The sequence below is a fragment of the Leguminivora glycinivorella genome, chromosome 26 (genome assembly GCF_023078275.1).
Source record: "Leguminivora glycinivorella isolate SPB_JAAS2020 chromosome 26, LegGlyc_1.1, whole genome shotgun sequence".
In the NCBI taxonomy this organism is placed as follows: Eukaryota; Metazoa; Arthropoda; class Insecta; order Lepidoptera; family Tortricidae; genus Leguminivora; species Leguminivora glycinivorella.
In genome coordinates this window covers 8,775,150-8,784,038 of record NC_062996.1, presented here as the reverse complement: position 1 = coordinate 8,784,038, position 8,889 = coordinate 8,775,150, and the positions used below count along the sequence as shown (strand labels likewise).

The following is an 8,889-nucleotide window of genomic DNA, read 5'->3' as shown; positions in this document are numbered from 1 at the left end:
ATTAGATGTAATGAATTCAATTGGATGTAATGAATTTAATTAGATGTAATTAATTTAATTGTATCGAAGTTAATGTTATTCATATATTTATTTTTCACGGGCCTATATTTCTTGATAAGATTTATGGAAATATTTAAAAATCCATTTTATAGGATATCGTAATTATGGGGTAAAGGTATCGGTATGAAGTGAAGTGATGTTTTGTGTTTCTATTGTTTAAGAATTATTTCAAATGCATATTATACTACACTTTTATAATCTTTTTCTTGTATAAACTGATATTGTCTTTCTTTTGAATTATTTCACATTAAGTTTTGGCGAAGGGTCTCGCCTCGAACAGGATGGCCGAGCTGTTAGAGTAATTATTTATTAATGCCTTATTTTGATTTATCTTACTGTCATTTATGATGAAAGTATTAAAGAATATCAATTGACTAATAGTAGTCACTGGGTTTCCGCCATGTTGGAATGTTATAAAAATGGCGGACAAGCAGTGACGGGGGCCAGTTCGAGTACAGACGAGTAGTAGTGAAGAAGTCTTGAATTATTTATTGTAAATTGGTTGTTAATATGTTTGTTATAAGTGAATAAAGTAAATGTGATGGTACAAGTAATAGTTTTCATCATCAACCTGGTAATATCCCCAACAATACTAGATGGCAACAGTATCTCATCTGCCAAAAATTTAATATAAGAACAGTTTACAACTTATATTACAAACAGAAGGAATTGAAAACTGAATACAGATTAATACTATTATAATAAATCTAGTTTATAACACTTGTATATTAAACAAAAATTCCCAAGTTGAAAGGGGGGGGCTCCTTTTCATTTTAGCATTTTCGCTCCTGTATCGTCTTAAGACGATACGGTAGGGGTCAATTATCCATACAAACGCTCTCGACTATTTCCTCCCTGGTTTTTGAAGATAGAGCAATGATTTTTTCAACACAGATTGTTATTATTTTTATCTGTGTCGGACCGTTTTGATTTTTTTGATATTCTGCTTTTTAAAGACTAGAGCCAATCAAAAATTTCCAAAAACCGTTTTCATTGTGGCGCAAAAAAAGGTGTGATACGCATCCGCAAGATTGGGAACAATTAACCAAAAAATCTAAACGGTCCGACATAGATTATTTCATTGTTATTCAGATTCTCAAATTTCGTTCCGATTGATTAAGTTTTGAAGGAGGAAAGAGTCGAGAGCGGAACCTCGATTTTAAAGATTTTTTTGAAATATCTTTTGACTGAGTTGTTCTTAATGGACAATTTTTTTTCGATAAATCTAATATGATTTAAACTTTCACGATTATTACACATCATTATTTTTAAAATCGGGACTTAATCGCGTATAACTACATATTAAACTGACCTCCAACGTTTCAAGGACGGCGTTGTCCCCGTGGTCTCGGAGAAGACTGGCTTGAAATGACATCAACACCTTCTGACAGCCGCGCGAGTTTTTCGAACTACCCGCACTTGGTTTTGATTATCAACTTGAACTGTTTGCGCACTAGGGATGTTACTCTGTCGACATACAACACTGACGATATTTGATTTAACGACTGTCGATATTATTTTCGGCTTACACTTATTAATGACAGGATTCCATGTGGATGAGATCCTAAAACCTTCGTCCCGATTGAAATTGCGATGTTTTTTGATTTCAATGGCTTCACGCACTTTTCTACTGTAGAAATGGCGTTCCGTGGAAAGGACTTTAGGGTCATGTAGTTATACGCGATTAAGTCCCGATTTTAAAAATAATGAAATCTAATATGACTAAAATTCTCAAGTTGTAAGGGGGGCTCCTTTCCATTTTAACATTTTCGCTACCGTATCCTCTTAAAGTAAAATATATAAATATTTACGCTTCCGGCAGGACTCCTAGTAGAGCCTGCGGGATCAAATTGATTAAAATAATTATTTTGTAGTCAAAAAGACGGTTTTATGTTTAGTCTTATTACGGTGATACCTAGGTATTTTTTTTATCAGAGTTAACATTATTTATTGAACCAATAATTACAATATTGAAAAAACCCCCGACCGCGATATCCATAGCGGACCGATTTTCATAAAACATGGCTAAGAACACTTCCGAGTAAACTCAGCTTTCAAACAACAAAAATTAAATCGAAATCGGTTCATCCGTTCGGGACCTACGATACCACAGACAGACACACACACAGACAGACAGACACACACACAGACAGACACGTCAAACTTATAACACCCCGTCGTTTTTGCGTCGGGGGTTGAAAAAGAAAACAGATTTATAACGGAATTAAAGGTCTAAGCAATCTCTTCCAAAATGATCCATCAGTAGTTAACTACCGGTAATGGCATCATTAATGCCCTCGCAGCAATTAATACCGTTTTTACACCTTTTCCCGGTCGGTAATGAGCGCCGGTATTAACTTCCAGTTACGATGTTTTTACTCTCTAGGGCCGCAAAGGGGATGATAATTAACTAGCTATCAGAGAGGACCGAATATAGAAAAAATAGGCTAGTTGACCCTTTTTTAAAGTCTGTCTTATATACATACATACATACATACATACATACAATCACGCCTGTATCCCATAAAGGGGTAGGCAGAGCACATGAAACTACTAAAGCTTCAGGGCCACTCTTGGCAAATAAGGGGTTAAAAGAAAACGAAACTGTGGCATTGCAGTGACAGGTTGCCAGCCTCTCGCCTACGCCACAATTTAACCCATATCCCATAGTCGCCTTCTACGACACCCACGGGAAGAAAGGGGGTGGTGAAATTCTTAACCCGTCACCACACAGGCACATAATATATAAATAAATAAATAAATATTGATCAACTTAGCCCCAAACTAAGCAAAGCTTGTACTATGGGTGCTAAGCAAAGACATATATAACTCCGTATAGACTTGTACTATTATATATTCTGTGATTACACCTTTGGGGTACGCTCAGCTAGATGGCGCTAATATTAATATTTGACATTTTCACACATATCGAGCTAACAATATGGACCAAATTGTCAAAACTGAGGGTCAAAAGTTTTAAGCCTGTGTCAAGAGATGGCAGTCTATGCACTGTGATTACACATTACATTTTACTGCGACAGTGACTCTCTATAATACTCGATCCTCTTTGGTGCTAAGCGACGATATGCATACTTAAATATATAAATACATACTTATATACATAGTTTATATATCTTTCAGTCCCCCCTCCCAACTGAGGGGGGCCTGAAATCTTCTCGAGGCTGAGGCGTAGGGTTAGAGCCGGCGTAGCTTTATTTGACGTTCATATGCGCATTGTAATATGCCTAATAGTACTTGAAAAATAAATATTTCATTTTCATTTCATAGAAAACATCCATGACTCAGGAACAAATATCTGTGCTCATCACACAAATAAATGCCCTTACCGGGATTCGAACCCAGGACCGCGGCTTAGCAGGCAGGGTCACTACCGACTGAGCCAGACCGGTCGTAAATATGTGACTAAAATATATGAACAATTCCCGTTAAGTTCACATTTGGATCACGTCTCCGATTTTCATAAAAATTGGTAGGCTGATAGAGTCCATGATGCTGAACAAGATCCACTAGGTTTCCCAAAATGTCCTATGTAGTTTGTATGAAACCTTCCTTTTTTAGGGTTCCGTAGTCAACTAGGAACCCTTATAGTTTCGCCATGTCTGTCTGTCCGTCCGTCCGTCCGTCCGCGGATAATCTCAGTAACCGTTAGCACTAGAAAGCTGAAATTTGGTACCAATATGTATATGAATCACGCCGACAAAGTGCAAAAATAAAAAATGGAAAAAAATGTTTTATTAGGGTACTCCCCCTACATGTAAAGTGGGGGCTGATTTTTTTTTTCATTCCAACCCTAACGTGTGATATATTGTTGGATAGGTATTTCAAAATGAATAAGGGTTTGCTAACATTATTTTTTGATAATATTTATATTTTCGGAAATAATCGCTCCTAAAGGAAAAAAAGTGCGTCCCCCCCTCTAACTTTTGAACCATATGTTTAAAAAATATGAAAAAAATCACAAAAGTAGAACTTTATAAAGACTTTCTAGGAAAATTGTTTTGAACTTGATAGGTTCAGTAGTTTTTGAGAAAAATACGGAAAACTACGGAACCCTACACTGAGCGTGGCCCGACACGCTCTTGGCCGGTTTTATTGTTACCAGATTTTTATACATTTTCGGTAACAAGAAAGGAAAGTTTCATACAATCAGCCTAGGATATTTTGGGAAACCTAGTGGATCTTGCTCAGCATTAGCCTACAATTTTTTATCCAAATCGGAGACGTGATCCAAATGTACAAACTTAACGGGAACTGCTCATATTAAATTGATATGAATACAATTTCACACTCAATCTCAGAATGTCGCAGACTTTTCCGCCCGAGGCGCCTCAAGTCGGAAAATTAAGTAACTTTAAATAACTTGTTACGAAGTTATCAGCAACTCATTTTTGAACGACATTCGTATTGCTGTTAAGAATCCTACTGTCTATTTCATAGAGGAATAAGTAAGCATAAATTAAATATAACAAGATCATACCATCCCATACATTAAAATGCGACCGCCTACGAACGCGCTTACACTCCAGCACACATAGATGGCGCCACAAAAATGCCCTATTGCCACCGATTATTTGTAGATTGCCATTAAGTGTCAATTCCGAGGCGTAAATCTATGTCAAAAGTGACACTTAAAACTATCTACAAGTATAATCGAAAGCTACAAGACATTTTTTTGTGGCGTCATCTATGTGTGGTGGAGTGTAAGCGCAGTCTTAGGCGGTCGCATTTTAATGTATGGGATGGTATGATCTTGTTATATTTAATCTATGAAGTAAGGGAAGAGTTGTATTGTGTCTCAATACATCAGTAAATGCGAGTTATTTGTATAGGCATAGTTAACTGACATCTAGCGACAATCACGCGTTAAATAGCTAAAATTATTAGTACCACTACTCGACACTTGGTGGCAACAGTGTTGCGTCTGCCAAAAATGTAATATTAAAACAGTTTACAACTTATATTACAAGCAGAAGAAATTGAAACCGAGTACTGATTAATGCTATTGTAGTATTAGCTAAAAATTGTTGAGCATTAGACTTTTTGTTCGTCGCGACATCTAGGTATTGATAAGTAGCAGTACTAATAATTTACGCTAGTTGACGCGTGATTGACGCATGACGCTAGATGTCCCTACAAAAAACTTGCATTTACTGATATTTTGAGTTACAACTCTTTGCTTACTCATTCCTCTATGATTGCTATAAAGAATCCTACTGTAATTTGTAAATTCGACTGTACTTACTTAATAGATAGATAGATAGAATACTCTTTATTGGCACACCTCAGCAAAAGATGCAGTGGAGACAAAACAAATGATTATAAATAGAGGCAGACAACAGGCGGTCTTATCGCTAAAGAGCGATCTCTACCAGACAACCTTTGGGTAGCGGAAATAACAAACATAATCAAAAAGAGTAGTAGGTGCTTCGAAATAAAAAAAATCATAATAATAACAACAAAAAATCATAATCATAATAATTTTCAACATTATAAACCGGAAAGTGTGTGTCTGTTTGTTTGTCCGTCTTCTAAGGCGAAATGGAGCGACGAATTGATGTGACTTTTTATGTAGGGATAGCTGAAAGGATGGAGACTGAAATAGGCTACTTTTAGTCTATTTCTAACCCCCCCACTTCCCTGAAATAGGGGTTGGGAGTGTTTATGGAGAATGCTGCAATTTTAGAATTTAATGCGAGCGATGCCGCGGGCAGAAGCTAGTACGTATTTCAATTGTTATGTCAGGCACATCAAAGAAGATCTCTATCAAAGCCTGTTTGAAGAAATACTAAGCATTAGGCAATTTAGGCTACACAGAAAATCGCTGACTTAGCGTATTTATTCAAAGAGATATAATAGAGCAGTTTTGTAGGGAGAGCTATTTGAGTCAGTAGATTCATCTTTTGACATTTTTTAGACTTTTGTATTACCAAAGACATATGCAACTCAGTATAGATAAATTTGTTTTTCACCACACCAACTGGTAAAGGCTTTCTTTGCTATTCGAAAACAGATAGCAAAATTGCATTTTATCCACAAGGGGGCAAAGTAATTTCATACGAATTTCAACTCGATGTCTTAATCTGGCTGCTAGATTTTACCTATAAATGATGATTTTGAATCATAAATGTTGAATAAATTGATCGATTTGATTTATTTTGATGTTTTATAGTCAGCATTTTGTTCGTGTTGGTGTGGTGAAAAATGTTATGTTTCACTCGGTGGCAAAGTTTGTTTAACCTTTGTGCCTTGAAACCCTCGCAACGCTCAAGATTCCACTTTTTGAACCACTCGCTACTCTCGCGGTTCAATATTGGAATCTTTCGCTTGCTCGGATATCAATATTGGCACGTGCGGTTAAACAACTACTTTGCCCCCTTGTAAAACAAATAACTATTTTTATGACGCAGAAACGTCTGCGAGCGATATTACATATTTTTAAATTAAATGAAAGATGCAAAAATTCACACCTCCAGCAGGACTCGAACCTGCGACCTCTGGCTTTGCCGGGGCCATCGCGCTTCCAACTGCGCCACGGAGGCCTGCTGGATGTGTGCGAATTTATCCATGCCTTCCCTCTTAACTTTCAATTTCTTTATCAGCGTTTTAAAAAACCTCTCCTCCGATTTCGTTCATTTTTAAATGCATCCAAACCGGAAACGGAGTCAAATAAAAAAAAAAATATATACTTACGTGAATTCATGATATCAAGTAGTATCCAAAAAATATCAGCAAATTCTATGACATGACATTATTTTCGCTATCCGCCTGGCGTGAATTACCCCCTTTACCAGTGTGCTCATTCTAAAATACTGTCTAAATATACCTGCACGGGTAGCATGGTCGCGCGATAGACGATAAAATATCAGGCCGTCCCTATCGCACTATTAGTAAGGGCGATAGGAACGGTCAGATGTTTTAACATTTATCGCGCGACCATAATTGCCTGCCTGAGTATAGTCACAGTATAGTCAAAGAGGATCGAGTATTAAAGAGAGTTACTGTCAAAGTAAAATGTGTAATCACAGTACATAGACTGCCATCTCTCGACACAGGCTTAAAACTTTTGAACCTCAGTTTTGACAATTTGGCCCATATTCTTGACGTTTTAAAATGTCAAATATTAATAGTGCCATCTAGCCGAGCATACCCCAAATGTGTATGGCCATCTAGCTCACCGTACCTTTTTCTATATGGTTTTGGGGTACGTTTTTTTCTTAGACTTTATCGGTCTATACTTATATTTATATTTCTCTTATTTAATATCAATATCATACCCACTCTTTAGAAAACGCGAACACGCCGTTACTAACCAGCCCGTCATAATCCTATCATCAGGATCAAAAGGACGTGCCCACTGGTTCAGACATTTACCCTACACCGCATATCGGCACGTTTACCCTAGGCCGCGTATAGCCGCTTTTACCCTGTGTGCTCATGTGCGTTGGCACAGTGAGTAATCCTTTATTGAGATTTGTTTTATAATGATGTGTTTAGCAATTATAGGGATTTGGCATGTTCTTTGCTTATGCCCGTATGGACAGATTTAAACTAAAAACATACGTCATTAAAAAAAAAATTTAGGACATTCTTACACAGATTGACTGAGTCCCACGGTAAGCTCAAGAAGGCTTGTGTTGTGGGTGCTCAGACAACGATATATATAATATATAAATAACATAGAAAACATCCATGACTCAGGAACAAATATCTGTGCTCATCACACAAATAAATGCCCTTACCGGGATTTGAACCCGGGAGCGCGGCGTAGCAGGCAGGGTCACTACCGACTGCGCCACCACACCTCGGACACTGGCGATCAAATATATTGAAAGAAGCGCGTTCTTAGCACACAGTCTTAGCTCGTGTATGTGAGCGCGTACTATGCTTGTATGAGTGAAATATGACAGGTCGACTGTTAGTGTTTTTGACATGCAGGCGGTAACTGTGAGGTAAACGAGAGGGGGTGGGCAGCACTTTCAGCGGGGAGCGGGAGTGGCCATACTGTACGATAGTACTCTTTATTATACATTATACTGTGGCACCAGACCGGTCGTCAAAAGATTCGGAGATCGTTAATTCATCAGATATTAGATTTCCACCAGATTTCAGATATTAGACCTGTCACTGCAATGTCACAGTTTCGTTTTCTTTCAACCCCTTATTTGCCAAGAGTGGCACTGAAGCTTTGGTAGTTTCGTGTGCTCTGCCTACCCCTTTATGGGATACAGGCGTGATTGTATGTTGTATGTTTGTTTTGTATAAATAAACCTTGGTCTAAGTAGTAAGTGGCAAGACTACTTGTTTTTAATGTGTGTTGCAAGTAACAAGTCAAGCAGTCTTGTTACTACGACAGTTAATAGTCGTTGTTGACCTAAAAAGGAAGGGATCGTTTAGACGAGCGAGTCTACTTGCATAATCAACATTTCTCACATCACCCATTTAGAAAGGATCTTATCTTTATACACGTTAAACTTCCGTGAGACATATTAAAATAATTTTTCCCCTCACTAACTCGGAAACACGTGTTTTGTCCTTTAATACCAGCGGGTAAAAACGCATTTTATCCACTAGTGGGTAAAGTAATTTGACCTTGAATAAAGTCAAATTAACTGCTTTAAAATTGATAAGAGTAGGTGAATCTAGTAATAAAGATGATTTACCACCTGTGGAACTACTGGAAGCAGTGATAACGAATTTTTTGCGTTGTAGTTTCCTCGCTATAGTGAATGGAAAAGTTTTGTGTTACACTCGGGTGCAAATGTATTTTACTTCTCGTGTGTTAAAAAAAATTAAGGTAGGCTGCGTCAG

General features: G+C 37.5%; 1 non-coding gene across 1 annotated transcript; it reads right to left on the bottom strand.

Annotated features, from left to right (window-relative positions):
- Positions 1–6,545: 6,545 nt before the first annotated feature.
- Trnap-cgg lies at positions 6,546–6,620 on the bottom strand. Its single transcript has one exon. It is a non-coding gene; the product is annotated as a tRNA-Pro (tRNA).
- Positions 6,621–8,889: the final 2,269 nt, after the last annotated feature.